Raw genomic sequence first — 24,850 nt, forward strand, 5'->3', positions numbered from 1 at the left:
AGATAGAAAGATCACCTACTCAATCAAGAATGATAAAAACAAACCATTCAAAAAACAACCTCGAAGACATGTATAATGAAAATATGAAGATATGAATATAAAGATGTTTCAACAAAAATAAAGAATGTCGAAAGAAAAAGAAAACATAAAATGCAATATAAATATATCAGACAAATAAGAAGATTGTATAATGTGAAATCACGTCAGAAAAGATCATAAAGAAAAAGAATAAATAAATGAACATGAAATACTGAATATCCGAATAAACATCGAACATCATACTATTTTAATTTGAATGACCCGATTGCGAAAGAGGTTGCCCTCAGGCGAAAATGAAACCGCAAATTGCCAAAGAATTCTCCTTCCACTCAACTTTGGTGAAATTGAATGACCCTTACGCATTACCTGAACCAAGGTTTAATTTTTCTTTCCCCTATTTTTTGTAGTTCCTTTTGTAGTTACATATTAGTTAATTTAATTACTCATTATTCCTAAGTTTCATTTGAGGTGTTCACATTTGTACAAGCATTGCTTTTTAGTGGACCCCTCTGTTTTCAACATGTATTTCTTAAATTTGTTTTAAATGCTTATAATTGATTTGTAATATTTTGTTGGAAACAAGAATAAATTTGAAAATCATTGAAATGATTTGAATGTGCATGTTTAGAAAATACGGTGACTAGAAACGAAATTGAATGCATCAAGTTTAACAATGAAACAGGGTAGCAACGAGTAGAGAAAATTTGCTCGAACATGAATGCACGTTAATGAAATTGATTGCTGCTTTGACAAAATTGGCCGGGAAAAATAAGAAGTAACTAAATTAGAATAAAAACACGATTTAACGTATAACATGCCGATCTACGCAACTCCGACGAACCACCGCCCAATATCGCGGAACTAGAGCACTGCAGGAAGACCAATTTAAGCCACGTGATAATACCATTAAGTCGCACCATCATGCACCGCGAACCCTCCCCTATACGTCAGGCACCAGACCAGGACACGAACCACCAGAGCAGCGCATACGCGACTATTGATCTTTTTTTTTCTTCCTGAATTGTTCATTGTGGTGTAGTTTAACCAGGGAGGTGAAAGAGAGGAGTGGACACTCTTGTAACTTATTCAAACGGATTCGTGGGTTGCGCCGAGCCGCGCTTCCACTGCGGGGAATTTCGGAGGCCAGGTACCAGTTTCACATTCATTACAAAATATTAAATTACAAGCAAAATTTCAGTGTAAATTATAAACTTTATGTCGGGTTTGTATTGAGAATAGAGCATCAAACAATTTTTCAAATTTAGTATAATATAATTATATATCCAATAATTTGTGTGCCAGAGTTGGTAAAAGAAAAATTAGAACCTAACAAAACTCAATATTTTAGGATAATGCGCTAATTTGTGCATGTTTTAATGTCCCGTTATTTAATCCATGATTTATAATCTTCGATAACTTTAAGTTTGCTAATGCGTGTTTTCACGTTTAGGGGGTATTTTTGCAGTTAGAAAAAGGGGATAAAATTACACAAGTTTGTGTTCGCTTGTTCTACTCATTACACATTCAGCAATTGATGAGAAATCATTGAAAGGGACAGCGAACAGTTGCTGGGATACCATTTGCTGATGTAGGAATTCTAAATCCTTGAATTTCATGCGCTCTTTTATCTCACCACCTGGTCAACAGTCGCAAATTAGCGCATAACTTTTCGGCGGCTTGGAGCGTGGGGTCAAAGGAAAGCGGCTCGATTCCACTCCCTTTTTTCATCTCCCTGGTTTAAAGTCCTCGAAATTAATATAATCTATAACAAGCCTACTAGGCCTACTAAAATATCCATTCATTTTCAAACAATGAATTTTGTGTTGCTTTTGTAGATATGCTGGAATAAAAATGCTCCAAAATCACAAGTCTAATTCAAGTTCACTAGAGTGAAAACAAAATAATGACGACGAATTTCTCCACACATTCCAGTCCGTTTTTTTTTCAACCCGAACTTCTCTAGCTGCCCAATTCGAATACTGGCTATTGTTATGAGAATGATCATTTTATTGTCAGTTAGTATCTCGCATAATTTCATTGGGATTTTCACAACCATCTCCATCATTTTCTCAGACTTGTTTTGGTTTATTCTTATTTCTTAAATGTAAATAATAGCCTAATTGTATCTATTTGGACTCTGTATAGTGTACAAGTATAATTTATCTAATTTCACTTTTAAGTATTATTTTAAGCATACAACCTTTTTAAATGATGAATTGTATTTTAATTTAACAATATTCACATATCAATATATCATGTATTCCTTGTACCTGGTTTGCTCTCTCATCTGACGATGAAGCATTCAAAAACACATTGGAACCTATAGTTTGCAATGTAACGTGGAGACATGTGCATCATTACTGGATATATATTTTATGGAATATTTGATGGAAGACTGGATTTGGATCATTATATTCGAAAGTTCGAAAGGAATTGTATCATATTGGAAGTGAAAGTGTAAAGTTTTATGGACCGTTGTCAACTTTTATCAAGAAAAATCGATGTTGTTTGGGTATGTACTCTGTGACTTATATCATGTATCGAACTCTCCTAGTCCCATGTACACTTCAAACAACGTGTGTGTTATTGATACATCAGCCTGAGGTTGAGACCAGACTTCTGCATGTTTGAGATACTTGATTCAAACGCATACAAATACATTCGACGAAAGAAATATAACCACACATGGCACCCCTTAAATTGAACTCATCCCAGGGAATCCCTGGAGAGACTAATTTTCGCTGTAAATTACCGAAATATGTCAACAAAACTAGCCTGTGCACAGCCGTTTTTCACATCCGCCAATCATATAACAGTTTAAAGAAAGACAATATTGACGAATATGATTTCATTGCCCAAACGCTTTCACGCATTTTGCCAAATTTACATGTCGACATCTGCAAACATTTTGCGCTAACATCTGACTTAACTCCCGATCACATTTATGTGTGTAATGACGATAGTGATGTATCTGGCCGCCATGTTGGAACCCCAGGGGCCACCGATGAAACCCGTTTTGCTGATGCAATTGTCGACGGATGTGATGGTGACAAAGGCAAACAATGCATTTGGTGTTCTAAACTGACTGGAAGTGACAATGACAAAGCTTTGTGTCCTGACTGTGTCGCTATTCCAGACAGAATACTCTCACTCGAAACCCGTCTCGATAAAGGAGATAGACTATCAAGCAACCAGGATACCTCAGATAAAACATCAAATGAGCCTCAGATAGACAAAACAGACCAATCTAAAGATAACAATGGAGACCAATCTAAAGACACTCCTAAGAATGCAGACTGTCACAAATCTCCTGTAAACCCGAGTACACTTTCGACACTGAAACAAAACATCACCGACCTTACAAATAAGGTTGAAGACATCAGCAGAAAGTTCGAGAGTCTATCGCAGGATAAAGTTAACAATGAAGTTCAATTGCGGTCATTGACACGAGCTATTAACTCCTTTGTGTCATCTGCCCCCGACCCCAAAATCAGTAGCCATGATAACAATGGTGATCATCACTCTACAGAGTCTCACATTGAGGACGATCAAGCCACAGACTCCGTCAATGCCAAAACAGTATGTCCATCTGCAGAACAACAAATCCAAGATTACAGAAACAATCATCGTTCAAAACAATCTTCAAAACATGTAATCTTGCCCACTGCATACCCCACCCCAAGCCGCGATCCGCAAAATGTTGATGTACTGATAATTGGCGACTCGATGACAAAGCGCATTGATCCATCGAAGATGTCGAGACGTTTATGTGTACAATCTAAATCCCTCCCCGGTGCCAGGATCGAGGACGCGTTCGACACCGTATGCCACCTCGCAGGGGATCTACAACCTGGCGAGATAATCATTCATCTGGGAACTAACAACATCGCATACGACGGAAAAGAGGAAATAATAGCCAAACTGATCTCACTGGCGGACCAGATAGCAAAGATGACACGGTCTAAATCAGCAACGCTGTCTTCAATTATCCATCGCGCCTACGAAACTGACGAAGAATCGGCGAAAGTTGACGACATCAACGCTGCGCTGAAACTTCTGGCCAATCAGCGTAGTTGGCCTTTTATTGTCAACGATAACATCATCCCTGGACTACATTTGGCGGCAGATGGCGTGCATCTTAACAACCATGGAATACGCGTAATGGCGCGAAACCTCATCACTCGTCTCCGAGATCAGTCAAGCGTCACCAGAAGTAGCCCGCCGTCTGACCCACTGCCCAATCAGCGCCCGCGATCTCCGAATACAATAAGGACCGATCCATTCTCGAATCGGCAAGACTCCGAAAGCTCCTCGCACGCCATGGCTGCTGAGAATGATAACTCAGCTTTTCGGAGACGCCAACATCGCAAATTCCGCAAAAAGCCGAAGGGGAGAGTTTTCCCCCGAGACTGGCTCGACTGTCTCCAGACGGCCCGCACGCTCCTGAATCGTCAAGCTCAGCAATAGATGATAGCGATAATTTAAGTCTTCACGCGGAGGATCTTAATGTAAACGCTACAAATGTAATAAACATCAATGAGAAACAAACGCAAATTGAAAAAACTACAGCTTCCAAGGATGAAAGTGAACTAAATGAAGGACACAATGTGACAAATACACAAGGATATTATGAACTTGTTGATGGCATGATTCCGGAACTCTGTTCAACCGGTTTAAAGATATGTCATATAAATATAAACTCTCTCCCACACAAAATGGATGAACTGAAAATTCTTCTAGGTAACGATCCATTTGACATTGTTGCAATTACAGAAACACATTGTGATTCCACAATTACGGATTTAGATATATCATTAGATAATTTTTGTGTAACTCGAAAAGATCGATCAAGACACGGAGGAGGCATAGCGCTCTATGTAAAAAATAATATAAGTTTCGAAGTTATTAGTCAACTTGATAATGAACTAGAAGTAATTTTTGTCAAAGTTAAACAAAAACAAACACATCCTTTGTATCTGGGAGTTGTCTATAGACCTCCGAATTCACCCAATGAGTTTTTTGATAAGCTATCTGAAATAATTCACTCGATCAGTGAGAATGCAGGAGAAATCATAATTATTGGTGATTTTAATTGTGATTTATTACCAGAAATCTGCACTCCATTTTCCCGAGCCCTTTTGTCATTAATGGATACTAATCTATTACATCAACTCATTAGTGTACCCACCCGTGTTACGCCCCACACAAAGTCATTGATCGATCACGTATTTTCATCCATCCCAGAGGAACACCAACACACGGGAGTGGTGAAGACTCATATAAGTGATCATTATCTAATATTCACTGTTTTTGGATATGCAAGGGCCAAGCAAAAGAATGATGATAATATTATTGAGTATCGATGCTTTAGACATTTTTCTAATGATAATTTTGTCACCATGTTACAGAACTTGCCTTTCAACGAGATTTTAAATGATAAGGATCCAAATCATGCTTGGCAATGTTGGGTTGACTTGCTCATAAGTGCCGTCAACAAGCACGCACCAGTAAAGAGTAAACGTATTAGATCCAAGTTGTGCCCGTGGATTACTGGCGATTTAATAGAGGCCATGAATAGGCGTGATTGGCTTTACACAATGGCAACTAAGCCTAGCAATCCCGATAGCTCTGAATTTTGGTCAGAATACAAGTCATTAAGAAACGAAATTACGTGTATGATCAGAAATGCCAAAAATGATTATATAAATGCTCTACTCCATGAGAACGGCGGAACTCCTAACGCCATGTGGAAAACTTTGAAACTCATATCATCAACTAAAAAAGAGAGTAACCTTAAACTGGAAGTAGATGGTGAAGAAGTAATTGATGCCGAGAAGATAGCCAATCACTTTAACAATTACTTTGTGGACGCAGTTGATACTATGTTTAATCCTCTTAACTTTGAAAATGATGTTAACAACTCCACCATTGATAGAGCTAGTGAACCATCTGTACACAGCGATACTGTTGATACCGTTCCTCCAGTCAATTCGTTTGATCTCCCAGTTATAACAGATGAATTTGTTATGAAGGAAATCGAACGTATCCCAATTAAAAAAGCCACCGGCCCAGACGATGTTTCAATAAAATTACTAAAATTTGCATGCAATTCTCAAAATGTAATACAAAGCCTTACTTATATACTTAATTCATCTTTGGATCAGGGAATTTTTTTTGATGAATGGAAGATCGCACGAGTCCAACCTATTTATAAAGCTGGAAGTAAACTCAGCGTTGAAAATTATAGACCAGTTTCGTTATTGTCCATACCATCCAAAATACTGGAAAAAGCTGTGAACACGGAATTTCAAGAATATTTAAAAGTAAATAAGATATTAACAGAAAGGCAGTTTGGCTTCCGCCCCAACCATTCATGCGAAACTGCCCTGCTTTGTATGGTAGATTTATGGGCCCAACACGTGGACAAAGGCAACTTAAACGGTGTTGCGTATATTGATATGAGGAAGGCATTCGATGCAGTGAATCACTCAACTCTATTAATGAAGTTAAAAAACGTTGGTTGCACGGATAGAGCCATAAAATGGTTTCGGTCCTATCTAGGAGGCAGGAGCCAGTTTGTGTCTATTAAAGGTAAAAAGTCATCAACGAGAACAATTAATTACGGTGTACCCCAAGGTTCTGTCTTAGCGCCATTGTTATTCTCGATATTTATTAATGACTTGCCCACTAGTATTCATAGTGCGGACATGTTTTTATTTGCAGATGACGCGACCATGTCGGTACAAGGCAAAACATTATCTGAGATCCAAACGAAACTAAATCTTGCTTTAGATGAAGTGTATTCGTGGACGCAAAAAAATAAACTTCTATTGAATACTACTAAAACAAAGGTAATGGTTATTGGGTCGAAGCAAAAGTTACAGACGCTAAACGAAAATAATTTAAATGTGCGTATAAAGACAACACCGATTGAATGTGTGACACAGTACAAATGCCTCGGTGTTATAGTAGACAGCAATCTCTTATTTTCGAAGCATGTCGAAAAAGTAGCTTTACAAATGAAACAGAAATTAGGTATTCTAAGAAGACTCAAAGGCACGTTCAATAAACATTATCTGAGTATGATATACTGGGGCTATATTCTACCTCATGCTATGTACTGCTGCACTGTGTGGATAAATAGATCCCTGCATAATTATGAAACTATAAATAAATTACATAAACGAGCAGCATATATTATATCTGGATGTTCGTGGTCAACTCCTTCACACGAGGTTTTATTACAACTTAATTGGTCAACACTTGAGGCATTGTATTCAAGAGCAATGGGGATTATGGCATTTAAATGTGTTCACCATCTTGCACCTGCCTTATTGGCAAACAAATTTATTTTACATGATGATGTAGCACAACGCATGACACGTAATTCCCATCAACTTAAGCTGGAATCCAATAGGTGCAATACAGAATTCTTTAAGCGCTCCTTTGTAAACTCTGCAATAACACTCTGGAATAATCTACCCATAGAAACCAGGTTCTCCCCCAATCTGAACGTATTCAAAAGCAATTTATCACACTGAGTCTGGAACGCTCTTGTTCATTGCCGTGCAATATGAATGCTGCAATCTCCTTTAACATTTTATTTTAATTAGCACACGCCAATAATGAATCTTGCTTACTTATTTTATCAATATGCTAAACAACATTATCATTGATGTTTTTTTTTTTTTTTTTTTTTTTTTTAAACCTCAATCAAGGAATCTTTGAAATTGTATTTCATGTACTTAAGCAATACCATGTTATGAATTGATTATGATACTAACATATGCATGTTATTATATTTATGTGCATAATATGTCAACTATTTGTTTTTATAATTAATAGTTTAAAGTATTAAATGGGAAAGTATTAATAGTATATATGGTATAACGTAATGGTGACGGCAAACTTTTTTAACATTGAAATATATTGCATAATTTGTTTTGATATTTATACCATACTTTGTTTTAACTTTAACCTAATACTATGTGTTATTGCGTACAAATGTCAACTACATGTATATATATATATATTTTAATTGTGGGTTTTGTTGTTGTTTGTTTACAATAGTTTTAATTATAAACTGGGAAAGTATTTAATTGTATACATTTTATAATTACTCAATGGTGACGGTAAACTTTTTTTAACATTGAAATATTCGCAACAATTTTATAAATATCTATAGCATACCTTATCTTAATTTGAACTTCGTATACTATGAAATGTACTGTATCGCCTTTTTATTGCATGTCCGAATTATCTCTCATATTATAATGTGCATTTATTGTTGTTTTGATTGACATTATTATTGAACCATGTATGTTGTAAAGGGCCCTGATGAAAACCAGCTCATGCTGATCGGGCTACCCTTTTTAAAGATGTGAAATAAATAAATAAATAAATAAATAAACCTAGAGCCTTATTTCTCGCTTTCGTTACTCCTGATTCTTAGTTTTTACCTTATGGTATTTTTTCTTCCAACACTAGTTCTTCCTCTCTGACTCCCACCTTTTTCTCTCCCTTCTTGATTATCTCTCTCCCTCTCTCAATCTGATCATCTATTAATATATGTGCCCTTATACCATCTGATAATCCTAGTTATTTCGGTTTAAAATGTAAAAGAATATTAGTTGAATATTATTGCGTTACTAATTTTGTATGCAGTTATTATTTTGTGTAATGCTTTTTACAATGTTCATTATAATCTGTTTTTATGTCAAAGATTTGTGATTTTTGAATAAATAAACCATTATAATTTCTCATTGCTTGGGTACATTTGTAATAACCATTAATTTGGTCCAGTATTAATTTGTCTAAGTAGTATCGAGCATTTATAATGATACATCTATAAACTCTTTGTCTTATCTTATATTGTGTAGATAAAAATGTAGGTAATCTGTTCATTGCAGTGTAGTTTAACGTTCTTAAACTTAACATAATTTATAACAAGCTTACTAGGCTTACTAACTTGCTTTTGTAGACAGGCCAGTAGAAAAATACTCCAAAGTCACAATTCTAATTCATGCTCAGGAGAGTGATAACAAAAATAATGACGACGCAAGTCTCCACACCTTCCATACCTTTCCTTTTTCCAACACAAACTTCGCAACGTGCCCAATTTGAATATATACTAACTTTTGTTAGGATAATAATCATGCTATTGTCAGTAATTAAGTGCGTCGCCAAAAAACCTGGGGATTTCCACCACGACATCAAGGACCATGTATATTTTCTGTTACGTTACGTGTTGCATTGACTTGCGTATGTGATGTTTAAATAAAACAGTTGGGATTTGGGTATTAATTCGGTCATTGAGGCAAAAAATAACATGTCCAATATATAATATTAAATATCAAAGAACATTTGTGTGCGTGTGTGTGTGTTTGTGACTTCGCTTCTGCACAAAGCATATGCAATGCATCTCATTTGGTACATTCAATTCATTCTCTCACTTTAATCCCAACATATGGCTCGGTGTAAAAATGTCAGAGGAAAAAATGTCAGAGGTAAAAGTGTCAGAGGTAAAAATGTCAGAGGTAAAAATGTCAGAGGTAAAAATGTCAGAGGTAAAAATGTCATAGGTAAAAATGTCAGAGGTAAAAATGTCAGAGGAAAAAATGTCAGAGGTAAAAATGTCAGAGGTAAAAATGTGAGAGGTAAAAATGTCAGAGGAAAAAATGTCAGAGGAAAAAATGTGAGAGGTAAAAATGTGAGAGGTAAAAATGTCAAAGGTAAAAATGTCAGGGGAAAAAATGTCAGAGGTAAAAATGTCAGAGGTAAAAATGTCAGAGGTAAAAATGTGAGAGGTAAAAATGTCAGAGGAAAAAATGTCAGAGGAAAAAATGTCAGAGGTAAAAATGTCAGAGGTAAAAATGTCAGAGGTAAAAATGTCAGAGGTAAAAATGTCAGAGGTAAAAAAGTCAGAGGTATAAATATTAGAGGTATAAAATAAAAACAAAATCATGTGGCAAGTTTGTTATGGTTACACCCGGGTTATATATTAGGCTTATCGAAAAAGAGCAGCGAGGGATATTCTGCAGTTGTTATTTCACAGCTGCTTTATTTTTCACTTTCCCAGTTTAAATTTATTTACCTTTCGGCCCCTAATGGTGACTTTTTGCCCGATTATTGCCGAAGGAAGACGAGGACGGGGGGGGTATTTTTCTTCTGGGGCACGGTGATCCGGCTGCTCTCCCCCTTCCTCTTATATTAAGCTTTGCTAATAAATCCTTCCGAACAGTGGTCAATGCCTAGGCAGAGCAGGCAGACTAATGGGACATGGTTTCTACTCCGAGTTTCGCGCCTTGCAAGCAATCATCAGGCAATTGATAGCATTCTTAAACATGATTATCCTACAACCTTGGTACAAATACCCCTAAAATAAGACTTAACTAATAAAATACAATTAGAATTACTCATGAGTAATTCTTATTATATTGTATTCATGTATTGTATAAGTTAAGTGTTATTTGGAGCGTATTTGTACCAAGGTTGCAGACGAATCATGTAAGAATGCTATCAGTTGTCTGATGATCGCTTGCAAGGCGTGAAACTCGGAGTAGCAACCATGCATGTCCCATTAGTCTGCCTAATTCAATATTTATATACCGGTATATTATGCTTTTGTTAAAGCAAATGGTACTGGTACACTGAGCAAACTTCTGGGGATTTCTAAAATCGAGAAGTTTGGCCATGTTTTATAGGCTGAGTTGTCGCTCCATGCATGGTGTAATTATTAAATAAAAAGAAAAGTCAGTACAGCCCCAAAATAGGATCAGATATCTATGAACCCCCCCCCCCCCCCTCCACTTCTCCTTCACTTTTGAAGATTGTTGGACATTTTATTGCATGGCAATGACTACTATTATATGTAATTTCCAAAAAATGCATATTTCCGACAATTCCACTTTCTTGTGGGCTTGGTATTTTGATACTCTGAAACAAAGCAGAAAGCCATGTTATCAATGCTAACCCATCACATTCCCGAAGTGCGCGCGTTGCAATAAAATATTGTCGATTACTATTGCGGTATGAAATAGTCTCGGAGAAAATCAATAAGCAGCTTTGTTACTCCGATACAAAGCAGAAAGCCGCCTATGTTACATCAATTAAAGAGAAGGTTGAGTTAAAGGTGAACAATAATTTGTGAGCGTTTGTTATCATTCTTATTATGCAAGTGTGGAAGAACATCAAAGAAAAAATTTATTCCCTGAAAATCTATTTCAAATGAATTCATATCCAAGATATGACAAGTAACAATTTTAAAATGAGGCCCGATTTGAATGCCATATGTTTGTGTAGTCCCATATCAATATCTTTCTGTGTACAGTGCTTGTTACTTTACCAAGACTGGGCCAAAGTTTTTATTATTTTGATGACTCCAAAGCCTTGCACTACACACCAATACTTACATGTTTATGCTAGATGATCAACCTTTTCTGATTGCTTCCACACCGTTTCTCTCACAATGCAATCGCAAGACCAGAACTCAACTTTATCTTTAAAAATGCCAACCGCACCATCACATTCCAGAGAAGCGCACGCTTTGCAGAGGTTCGGTTTAAGTTACATCGTTATTTATATAATGATGTGCAAAAAAGTTGATTGTGGATTACTATTGTGGTATAAATAGTCTGGGAGAACAGCAATGGGCATCATTTATTCCCTCGACATAAACGTATAGATATAAAAAAAAAAATTAAAAAATTAAAAAAAAGGACAAACGACATGCGATGGAGGTAACTGCATCAAATAAGGGTGGAATGAAGGTCATATAATGAGGGGCATATGTACACAAAAGTATTTGAGGGCAAGGTGTCCATTCTTCGGAAGTGTGTGAGGCGTACATGTGGGTGCAAAGGAACCTTAAAAACAGATCTCAATCGGGCCCAACCGCACACAGCCAACCCACACAACCATGACGTTGACCTAGTAGGAGCGGAGATAGCAAAAGCGCGGCAGAAAATGATTCACGGGCCTCGACCACCAACTTCGGACACGCCCAAACAAATATATACGGATACGGTGAGAAATCTGCCTAGAGAAGTACAGGGAAATCTGCCAAGCCGCACCGTTATCAGAAGGACAATTCTGAATCAACGCAGAGGACCTCTGGAGCCTGCAACTCTAGCAGAATTTAACATGGATCCCGAACAAACGATGACGGATGGGCCCAACCCAACGCAGTTCCTCCTCTACGACAACGGTCCCCAAGCTCGGAGTAGAATAATTGCCTTCGCCACAGAGGAGTGGATTATTTTTACGCAATGCGTCGTAGTGACACGCCCTCATAAGGGGTCACACGTGTCGGAGGGTTTAAAATAGGGATGAGCTTCTGAATCGAGACGGTCTTTTACTTTTTGGAGCGTGTTTTTAGTTTTCGGAGCGAGTTTCCTTTTTTCGGGCGACTTCTTGTTTTTTCTCATTCTTACTCCACTTCCTTTGCCGCCATGAGGTGCTAAAGCTTTAGCAGAGTTCGGGGCGCCCAGCCTATATATGTAACTTTTCGTGATTCCTCGTGATTATATGTAATTATTTGTACTAAATGCACTACTCACTTTAACACTTGACTTTTGTCGAGAACTTTCATTTCTTCGTTTGGACTTTGTTCGTCTCTGGAACGTTACACGGGCTAGCTAGTTGTAGGCTGCCACCGGCCAAACCGGTCCGAGTCACAAACATTAACACATCAACCAATTCAAAATATAAAAAAATGTTAGACATTCATATATAATATATATGCAAGCCTGATCACAAAAAAAAAAATCAATTTCAAAATTTGTTTTCCACATTGTATTATCCTCAGGACATGTACGAAATACAACACATAGCCATTTATAAAATTTACATTATGGAAGAAAGAAATATATAAGACTAGCCCATGCAGTAGCTCTACGTCTCGACATTCTGTGTGATAAAAATGCTGAGATATTATGACGGCACTCATTCTTTTTGCTTGTAGCTCTAACATTTTTACCTCTGACATTTTTACCTCTGACATTTTTTCCTCTGACATTTTTACCGCTGACATTTTTACCTCTGACATTTTTACCTCTGACATTTTTACCTCTGACATTTTTTCCTCTGACATTTTTACCTCTGACATTTTTACCTCTGACATTTTTTCCTCTGACATTTTTACCTGGCACCCAACATATCACATACTGTATGCATCACTTTGGCGCAAGTCGATTTTTGCACTCTCGCAAACAATGCCTCCTGTTCGTCCAAGCGTGAACACATACCACACAAAAATGATACCGAAAGATTTGGGATAAAATGCTCTTTCATTAGATGTATGATCATTTACTGTTCATAGATGATTTGTTTAAATGAATATGAATGAAAAATACCCAACAAAATATAAGGATCTAAGTTTGTGTAACTTTAGATTCTAGTTTGATTGCAATCCAATCTGAGCCAGAGCCATTTGAGGTCACGATAAGGTAGACGAAAAACATTATTAATACTGAAAATCAAATAATAAGAAATTAATTATTTTGGAAAACAATCGATGTAACTGACTAATATAAAAGAGAAATTGTCGAGTCTGTGTAGAAGCATGTCCAACTGTTTAACTGATTCAACACCAAAAAAAACGGAAGATTGTTTTCAGGTAATAATCATGTCTGATAGAGCAGTTGCTATGACACCTCATTATTACTAGGATGTGATACCATTAAAAGTTCCATGCTTTACCTATGTCTCATGGTATAATCTTTAGGCAAAACACCTTGCCCAGCGATTAACGATTATGTATATTTAGGTTTTCCTGTCCATTTTTAACACCTTTTCATTCAATTTTATATTTTTTTCCTCTTAGTCTATTGCTTATAAGCCTTACGTTGATATAAAATTCATCTATTTTATGTTTCACTTCCGACAGGGTATTCAAGTAGCCAAAACATGTGGAGCCATTTGTGCAAGGGAAACGCACTATAAACGTCAATAACATAGAATGCCTTTTGGATTAAATTGGATTGGATTGGATATGATTTAACGCCCTTGCGGCTCCAAAAATACGAGATAAAGGTAAAGAGGAAAATAATTTTATTTTCACTGTTGTACATCGTAACTTCCATTCTGCACTGTGTATCAATTATTTCAGGCTACCCACCATAACCGCGGCTTTGATCCAAGTGGTGAGGGACGCTATTACTCGCATGTGGCTTCTGTCGCCACTCCTCGCGGGTTGCACGGGAGATACATCGTGGATGGAACCGAATCATCAGATTTTTCCGACGTGGGTATAAAGGAGAGGGATGAGAAAACACAAAGAAAAGCGTTTGTCATATACGGTCTCATCGCCCTGCTATGTATCATTGTCGTAGGCGGCCTGGTGGGAATGATTGTAGGCATTCTGACATCGGACGGTAAGGTCTTATCAATTACTTGATTTTAAGCGATAGTGAAGTGATGAACTTCTGCTCTAGCGTTTATTGCACAGCGGTTTTTCATGGTCAACAACCAACAGTGCGTAACCCGATACCTTTTTTTTTGTTTCGCAGACAGAGGACAAAATCAACAAAGTTACAGACCACACTAATTTAGCTGACATGAGATGTCACTAAAGGGGATTTACTAGTAAACAATGGCGTTGAAAAACACCCAGTTTTATCAAAGAAGTAAAAGTGTAGGGAGATATGCGCTGAAAGGAAGCAAGTTACAGAAAAGGATATTTCGTTAAATGCGAATGCAGAAGAGGAAATAAAAGGAATATATTTTATTAAATATGATTGATCCAGGGGGAATAGCGAAACTGATTACTTCTTCTCATCTCATAGAGAGACAAAAAGCAGTAGCGGGTCTAGATGGTTTCAACATTCCCCTCTCCCCCTCAAAAAGAAATCCCGAAGAACATGTAACTTGCATTCAATGATTTGTGTTACACTATCATTTTTTTTATCTTTTGCATGTTTGAAATCTAATCAATAACATTGTTGACAGAGAACATGCCATTAAAACGACAACCTAAGGGTTTTATAGGTAAAAAAGGATGAAAGAAGGAAAAAATTACAACAAAAGTCATAAGGATAGATCGAAACAAAGAGACATTTTTGAGGATAGACGAACAAAACATAAATGAAGAAGGAAAGACATGAGTAAGCCTATGGATAGACAGAAATAAGAGGAAAGAAATACTTAAGAAGAAAAAGAGAAAATGAAAAGAAGAAGCAGAAGAATAGACTTACCTGAGGAAAATAGAAGACAAAAGCCGATAGAGGGCCTTCTTCAGGGTTTCACCAAAATGTATTTGATGCCATCAGGCGCGTACCCGGGGGGGGGGGGGGGGGTGTCAAGGGGGGGGGGTGCTCCTTACCCCCTCCACATTGAACGATTTATCGGTCGGCGCGATTTTCAAATTTTAAGACACCCCCCCCCCCCCCCCTTAAAAAAAATCCTGCGTACGCCACTGGATGCCATATATGTTTAAAGACCGACAACATGTGATCATTTCATAATGATAAACTAATTTGATAAATCATTAGTTTACGTCGTGATCTCTACGCTCTAAAAACTCTTGATTACTTTTTGTTCCTAAACTGAATTCTAAGTTTGGAGAGAACCTTTCCACATGATATGCCTTCGCTGTGGAATGCTGTCCTTTTTAGAGATTCGTAATAGCGGATCAATTCAAAAAATGTATCTTCGCGATTTGGTGAACAATAAATCTTTTTCTTTCATTTGTTTAATGTGCTCTCTTACTCCTGTTGTTCAGGAGTTCATAATGCAGATCCAGCTGTGTTATTTATCTTTTGCATTAGTGCGCCTTGATCATTTGATGTCAAGTAGATTTGCCGCCTTTAAAACGTTTAATATTATCATTATTATTATTATTATTATTATTATTATTATCATTATTATTATTATTATTATTATTATTGTTATCATTATTATTTGTATTATCATTATTATTGTTATTATTATTGTTATTGTTATTATTATTGTTATTGTTATTATTATAAGTGTTATTACTCCTACTATCATTTATTATTATGATTATTATTCATATCATTATTAAACTAAATTCTAATTTAATCTATAGATGTGACAGTTGACACGGGGACAGCAGGACCATCAGAGACAGCGCCAATGCCAACAACAATTACAACACAATCGACTACAGGTATTCAACAATCTATTGCTCGTATAAAGGCAGTTTGGAATTGATAATTTTAAGGCTAAAAGTATCCTTGGTGATCACTACAGATGTACTCATTTTTTTATATCACAACTGATATTATGAATGTTTTTAGAATGTGGTTAGAAAAGCATTTGGCCCGTATTTCACTACTGGCTTCAGTTACACCCGACGCAAGGATAAGATTAAAACGAAGAGAAAACACTGAGACCTCAAACTTAAACAAAAATAACTCGACTTGAGAGCAAGCTTAATTGATCCCATCGCCTGGTTTAGATCTTTAGTAAAATACGGATCATATGGCATTCTTAGTAATTTTAGGCCTAGGAAATGTAACACAATGATTTGCAATCAATTACAAAACAACCACGAAATGGCCAATCTACAGTTTCGTTGCATGTACATAGTTATTGCTCAAAAGGCTGAAAACTAACAAATCAGAATCGTTGTTTTAAACTTGCAAATTGATCGAAAACCTTTGTGCTACAAGGCCTGGTTTTGGTACATAACAGATTTAATGAACAGAATCATGATGACGAAGTTTCTAAATTGTTGGATATAGCATTTGGGTAGAATATACCTTAAATATAATTATTCTTGCAGTTCATGTATCCCTTCGTTTAATCAAGTGCTGTTTTTCTACTAAAAGAATCTTTGTCAATTTGACGAACCTAAACAGCAGTTAGCACAGTTTGCCTTTGTATTATCATGAATATATAATAGATAAAAGTTGGTGAGATTGCACGTTTGAGTTTTTCCGTTTTTCACATGCATGGCTTTAGCCTGGTTCATTTAATAACTAAAATAATAAGTTAGACCTTCAAAAGGAGAAGAGTTAATGGAAAATATATCCTGTCTTTTTGTTCTCTTATATATTCTGCATTACTTCATCATTAAGTTATGCATAACGTTATGCTAAGCAATCATGTTATCATACGGATAAGACCTTAAGAAATTCCAATATTTATACAATTTTTTTGAACATTCATCGAATTGCTGTCCAACATGAAATTAATGCAAACAGAAGGAAATATCTCTTCTTTCACAATATCTTTACGATTAACCAACTAGGTGTTTTTTTTTTCTTCACTCTCTCTCATCAAGATCCTTCGTGTTCTACATATCTTTTGCCGAATCAAAAGTTCTACTATCTTTTGCTTTGTGACCTTATACTAATCATCAAAGTTAACAACTTTTGTACGCACTGTGCTGTAATGTTAATGTAATTATCAATGCATAATATTTTCGTTGCACTTAAGCATTATTCTCAGGATTTGAATGACGTCCATTTTTTTTTATAGATATGCAACAGAATACCACAATGGCTACCGTGAATCTCAATGTGATCCTTGATGATAAACAGTTCACTGAAGAGCTGAGAGACAACAAGTCTATGGCGTATATGGAAGCTGTGGTCGAAATCACAAGCGCCGTAAGTGATTTGTCTCCTTTGTTCTTTTTTCAGGTAGTCTCCTTGTCACATGGTACACTCAAAATAAAAAAGCCTAAACACATGCCATTTACGATACTCGTAATTATAATCAAGCTTTATTATAAAGCAAAGAATAGTACCATTCTCCGACAAAAAGAGAATGGTACGAACGAAATATATATCCTCTTACAATCTCGTTCCAAAAACACTTGGTCCCATCAAAATAAAATCAACCTTATCAATCAAATATATGATCAACACCTTTGTAACATGTATTAAATCTTTCTATAATTTGTTATACATGAATTCTACACCAATAATGTTATATATAAACAGACCTGAATTGTCTAAATATATATATAGCACATCTGTAGCTTAAACAATTAACTCATACACATCTCGTTCTTGAGATACTTTACCTTAACATCAATAAACAGACCAGTATATTGTCGTTTATTTAGTTATCAACTTTAACAAATTATACCTTCACAAATATCATGATCTCTTCTCAAAATAATCAACAACTGACTTCTTGTCACGTGAACGGTTAACTCCAGACCTGTATTGTCCGCTAACTTCACCCTTGATTACATTTTTCAAAGTCGTCTTTATACAATGCATGCATCAACAATACACACTCAAACACGAACTAGTCCAATTGGCTCTGCTAAGCCTATGACATCTTTTTAGATGTGACTTTCAAGTTCAACGAACTATTTATCTCAAGTTCCATAATAGTCTCGTCAACATAATCGGCACCATTATCGCTCACCGTAATGTTCATATTGCGTTCTCTACTGAAGACACCATGTTCTTGGTGATCTGTCGGTCACGTGTCCGAATGTCCCGTCTCGCATCAACTCTCGTAGTCGTAGAAATCTCAGCTTGTCTCCCAAGCCCCTGTGCCATCTAAAATGTAAAGAGTTCAGGCACAAACATTTCTCTACTATAGATTCTTCTTCTAGGTGAAACATGCATCAATACAAATTGTAAATATTTTCCTCTTCTTAATCATTAAGTTCTTTGCCCAAAAATTAATTGATAACAAAAGGTGAAACAACATGTTATACCTTTCTCGTACTTCAAATTTGTCATTTTAAATAAGCCACCCTTCATTAGAGTACAAGATTATACAATCATCAATGTAGTAAAATAAATAATACAATATCATGATTTCACTTACCGATGGGAAGTATCGGTTCTACTTAAAGCTGCAAATTCTCATGTATCAAAACTTATAAAGCACGAAGCCACATCTTTCTCAACCTGTCTTCTACAATGTGTTGACAAGCAGCTAGCTATATTGCTTTAAAGCAAGCTGCTACGTACACTAAGACCTCCGTACACCAAGCCAACTTCTTTGGGTGTGTCCCTAGCCACTGTTACTCCAGTACATTATATACAGTCAACTACAAACAAAAAAACTTCCCATCTACAACAGGTGTAATGCCATTCCACTTTCCTTTCAATGGTAGGCTCAACCTTTTCAGACAGTAACCCGTGACAACACATTCAATGCTTCGCGGGACACTGTATAATTTCTATACTAATTACATCCACCGATGGCACATTCACTCTCGCTCCCTATCTCTCTCTCTCTCTTCCTCTCTCTCTCTCTCTGTCACAAGTACACGCTATAATTTGTTTTATTTAGTTCCTAGTTTAATGAAAGAAAAAAGGATATTTTGATAAAACCGTTGATTGCGTTTTCCAACGTGACACTCCTTTTGAACATAATAGCGAAATTTCTTCAGATATAGTACATTAAAGACTCGGTCCCAAATGCCATTACGAACTGCTTTGAACGCCGTACGGTCGATTTTCAGACAATGGAAAATCGGGAAGACAATGGAAAAGCAGGGAGATTCGTACGAAATTGTCGTTCGTACGAACCTTTGTGACCGTAGCTTCACCTCACAAAAAACACCTACCTGTACCCGTCCAATTGCGCCCCCACGGCTTATATAGTGATTATTATGTCAAATTCCTTCTCCAATTCATTTAAGGAAGTATTTACTTAGAAAAGTTTTATGCGTTTTAAAGAAGGAATATGCAAAACCTATTCCGTAAATAATTAATTTTATGGAAATGATCATATAGGGGAGCGCCATCATTTACAACATGTGGAAACAGAATTTAAGTACTATGCTTTTATAATGCTTGTATATATATTATCTCGTCTTACACATATCGTGTCTGTCTTGGTTATACCCATTCTCATTTACTTGATGCAAGTGTTCAACCTTGTCTCATGTCCTATTTTTTCTTTATGTTATCGTTGTCTGTCACATGTAAAGGAATCAATTTCATTTAGGTATATACGCATTGTGTGTGTGCGCGTATGTGTCTGCGTGTGCGTGTGAGTGTTACATACATATACATAAGTTACCAACTGCATTTGTCATACTCCATGTAATTCGATGTTTTTTTGTTTTTGTAACTTAAGAATGAAAGGTGGACTAGTTGAATTATGGCCTTTGGTGAATAATCTTATATGTAAGCTTTGATTTGTCACATTCTCAAAAAACATAAATCAGGATAAATCAATTTTCACATATGAATGATTAAAAATCTTGGTAAGGGTGTGAATAATTTAGCTGTTAAATGTCCACCCATATCCTATACATGTCAATCGACACTGGTGGCAAATGAAAGGTACATTAATTCATGGGGGTAGATATCGGGATTACCTAAGTTGTATTTTATATTTCTAGAACCGCATACATAATGTTCACCTGGCGCCAATGTTATTTATTTATTTTTGGGGATGGAGTTATGTTCTTGTCATTAATTCATAAATACTTTTGCATTAAATTGAATCCAAAACTACTCATAAATATTTCACCCTGATGCTACATCTCAAAAGAAATATCTAAAACCCGTAAATAATACTACATTATTTGATATTCTCCTTAAACAGATTGATGCCCAGTACGCAAATGATCCTACCTATGCCGGTGCTCAGATCCTCGAGATTCGGTAAGGTGATGGGAACGAATTAACAGACGGTATCCTCTTACCTACCACACACATGTTATTTATATACCACATTGTATTTCTCACGGAATACTTCAGCCAAAGGAATCTGATTTATTTCATAATGTTCAGGAAAAAGATGATATATACAGACATGTGCAGTAGTGTCCAGAGTCCTTTGTTGCGCGCGATTGCCATTCAGTTACACTAAATTTAAAAAAAATCGCTCTTTACTGCGCAATATCTGAACAAGCCTTTATAGGATGCAAATCTTTTGTATAGCACGATGCAATCCTATTGTTACTTGGGGCCTATTTTTTGTGCTGATCGACAGACTAGGCAAGCCTAAAGTGGTCGTGCCAATCGGTATTGGTGGCTAATGAAAGGCTAATATGATTTCATCATTCATCCGTTGCAATGCAAATTGCTCATTGTGAGCTCTCGTACCCTTTGCCTTTGTTAAAGATAGATATTTTGTCGCTATCATTACTAATAGTGACAGCCATATTTGTCCATCGTTGAGCAGTTTATTTTATTAAGAAACCTCATGATATGGCATACGTTCGTTGATGCTGAGACGAGCAAGCTCCGACAGTCATCAAAAATATGAAGACGTTTTGTAGAACTGTTGTGTAATTCAAAATCTATTCAAATTTATACACGTCTACCTAGCGACGAGCTATTACATTCACTTGTTGTATAATATTATTGCAATAAGAGTTAGAATACAAAGATATAAAACAGAGCATTTGACCTAATTGTACACATTGGAAGGGGAGATGTTACTAGCAAGCAAAACATTTCTCCACATTTCCCCACATAAAAACACGAAAAGTATCAAATATGCATTCTGACTACTGAAATGCAAGAATGTATACAATTTAAATACATTACTCCGCGAAATAATCTGTGTGTCATGTCGAGAGATGGCCAGAGTATTGCAAATGTAGATATAAATTACAATTGTCATTTGTGCAACACCATATCTATTGCAAACAGGTACGGAAAACATGTTACTCTGCACTGCCATGGTCACTCTCGATCAAAATAGAGCAAATTGCATAATGTATAATAATATCTCATTCATAACTTTTATACAATATATAGGGCAGAGTTAGCTAAAAGAATAGTTTTAGTCGTTGAGGGACATAAAGATCAATGTCTAATCAAGGTTTTGACAACATTTCTTCTTTTTTCCCTCTTTTTTATTCTATCCTTTTAAAGGGAAGGCAGCTGGCACGTTGACTTCATAATTATTTACATTGTCTTTTCTGGAGAACCTGAACAACTGCTGGATATATTCGACGATGTTCTGAACAGTGTTCTAGAAGCCTTGAGTACGATTTCAAACGATGTTGGACCGGTAACAATGACTTCAGGTTAGACTTTTACAATGTTTGTCAAATTACAATACAAATTCTATTTTTTTTCTTCCAAGAATATGATTGAACTAAACTAAGTCATAGTAAAGCAATATGTTTTCCATTTACATCTTCACAACATTTGTATTCATGATTTTAAAAATATATCATTACACAAAAAAAATAATTTTTCATAATCACTCTTTTATCATATTAAAAAAAATATATCGAAATGTTCATGATTTTAACAGTATTACTCCGTATTAAAGGTAAAGACCAGTATTGGAAACGCCCCAATTTCAAGAAATGAAATGGAAGCTCTCATTACCAATCATGTGAAAGAATATGTTTTGACTAATACATGATGATAAAAAAATTGCCGGGAAACCGCCTACTAATTCATATATTTGGTAAATTTGTTTCTCTCATGGTCTGTGAGAGATATAGGGTAGTCCCATAAACATCTTTCTGTGTATAGTGCTTGTAACTTTACAAAGAAAGGGCCAAATTTCTTATCATTTTGATGATTCCAGAACCTTGCAGATGCTAGATGCTAGATGATCAACCTTTTCTGATCGATTCCACAACGTTTCTTTCACAATGCAATCGCATGACCATAACTGGTCTTTACCTTTAATGTCTATATGCAAAACAAAAATATCATTACAAACTTAACTTTTTCATGTTGCGGGGAAATCATATTCTTGGTCAAAAAGAGAATTCGTATTATCAATGTAGGAAAAAATAATTGGTGGGTTAAAAGGGAATGATGCCATCACGTTGGCAATTTGTCTTGTAATGTTCACAGTTTTCCATAGCTTATCATGTCATTACATAGTTCATAACTTTCTACTTTTTTTTAAACGACCAAATCTTGAGAAAATATTTTGCGCCGACTCAGCCGGCCGGTGACTAAGCGGGGGGGGGGGGGGGGGAGGGGTGGGTGGGTAAGAGCACATTTTTTTTTTGTCCAGTTTTTGAGGATAAATTTTGCCCCGACTCAGTAAAAAAAAGAGTATAATTTACATTTCTATCCTATTTTTTTACCGTTTGAGTAGGGGGGGGCGGGCTGGTAGAATCGGCCCGTGGATCCGCCGCCTGGAAACTTGGGATAGAGAACAGAGAGCAAGGCTACATCACAGTGATATTCAAATTTCAACAAAAAATACAACATGCAAACATGACAACAAAATCCCAAGAGGTACAAGATCGAAGGAAAATAGCCACTTCGATTCACACTTTTTTAAATTCCGAAACAGAAAAATTTATGTTTTATACAGTTAAGTATGAAGAGTCTGGATAACAGGGATTTCTAAATAAAAAAAAAAAAAAAATCTTTTGGGGTGTGGGGCTTCTCTGGATAAACAAACGTATTATTAGTCTTATATATCTCGGTTTGTTTGACTCTCGGCTCAGTCTCGTTCTCCCTCTTTCTACTGATCCAACCTCCTTCTTCTAGAGCTTTTGCAATCATTCATTTTCCCTTTTTGTAATATCTTTCTTTTTGCTTTCTACTATTTTTTCCTCTCTTTAATTTTTTCCCCATAAAATCTATAATTTCTTAGCTACATATTTTGTCTACTTATTGATTTTCTAAGCATACTTTGTTCACGTTATATTGTAAAACAGCATCTGAGGAACTAAAACTTCAACAAGCTCTGCTTCCAGATAGTTCCACTTTTCTCGGGCTTTTTCTTTTATATTTTTCGTTTCATTGCATATTTTTGTAATATAATTATTCATTGTATTATGTTTTGCATGCGAAATAAAATCATTTGAATCATTTGAATCATATCATTATATTAATATTATCATTATTGTTATTTTTTAATTATTATTTTTGCCATTAATATTATTATTACCCTAATCATCATCATCATCATCATCATCATCATCATCATATTTGAATCACACAGGCTTCTGTGAGAACGAGCCATGTCAGAACGGAGCTATGTGCATCGATGCCGAAGACTTTTCAGACTTCACGTGCTCCTGTACCGCCGGATTCACGGGCAGATCATGTTTAAGAAGTAAGTGATGCCTGGCAAATATGGCAAGAGATTAACTCTTTAATCATTTAATCATATTACGTGGAGGTTAAGGTGTCGTGGTATAGAAGTTCATTCACTTCACTCTCAATCCAATGATTGAAGGTTCGAATCCCGGTCAGGCACTAACGTCGTTTGGCAAGACATTATATATATATATATATATATATATATATATATATACATACAGTACTGTTTATGATTTGGGATAAAGCATTATCCATGCTTCTGGAGCTTGAAGTGCTACCAGAGGGTGTCAGTATAAGCTTGTTTAAGGTGCCCTATAACCGTTTTGTGCCATAACGCGAATTTAAACCAATGAGATAACCAAATGAACAAACTATGAACGAAATAACATAGCATGTTGAGCATTTGGCATGAAATACAATTCCGCACAATGTAGGCCTTATTTTGGCTTTTAAAAAAGGAAGGGATTTTTGTTTACCCGGTTCGACTTAGATCAGATATCTATTCTTTTTTTTATGCCATTAATTCCTAGTACCCAAGGGAAATATCATCTTCTTTTGCAATTATTTAATTTAAGTATATCATTTTGCTGTTTTATAATTTTCTCAAATGTAATTATAAAAAAAGGTGTAAATTTTATATTGTATAACGGGACCCTGCTTACAAGCAACTTGCTTACTAAAGGAATCCCTCTATTTTTATGTTCATATTATTATGTTACTACAATGTGTTAATATTATGTTATACTTGTACTTTTTTAAAGATGGACGAATACATTGAGTTTAATTGAATTTCATTGAATACAAATTCTTTTCACAATATTTTGGCAGATATTTATGAGTGTGGAGGAATGAGGTCTCAGTTCAATTACCTAAATTGAACCTTC

General features: G+C 35.9%; 1 long non-coding RNA gene across 1 annotated transcript; it reads right to left on the minus strand.

Moving 5' to 3' along the window:
• Positions 1-17,699: 17,699 nt before the first annotated feature.
• LOC115923600 lies at positions 17,700-19,201 on the minus strand. The gene is made up of 2 exons (XR_004063990.1): positions 18,796-19,201; positions 17,700-18,521 (listed from the first exon to the last, which is right to left on the minus strand). It is a non-coding gene; the product is annotated as an uncharacterized LOC115923600 (long non-coding RNA).
• Positions 19,202-24,850: the final 5,649 nt, after the last annotated feature.

The sequence above is a fragment of the Strongylocentrotus purpuratus genome, unplaced genomic scaffold, assembly GCF_000002235.5.
Source record: "Strongylocentrotus purpuratus isolate Spur 01 unplaced genomic scaffold, Spur_5.0 spur5_scaffold_14, whole genome shotgun sequence".
NCBI lineage: Eukaryota > Metazoa > Echinodermata > Echinoidea > Camarodonta > Strongylocentrotidae > Strongylocentrotus > Strongylocentrotus purpuratus.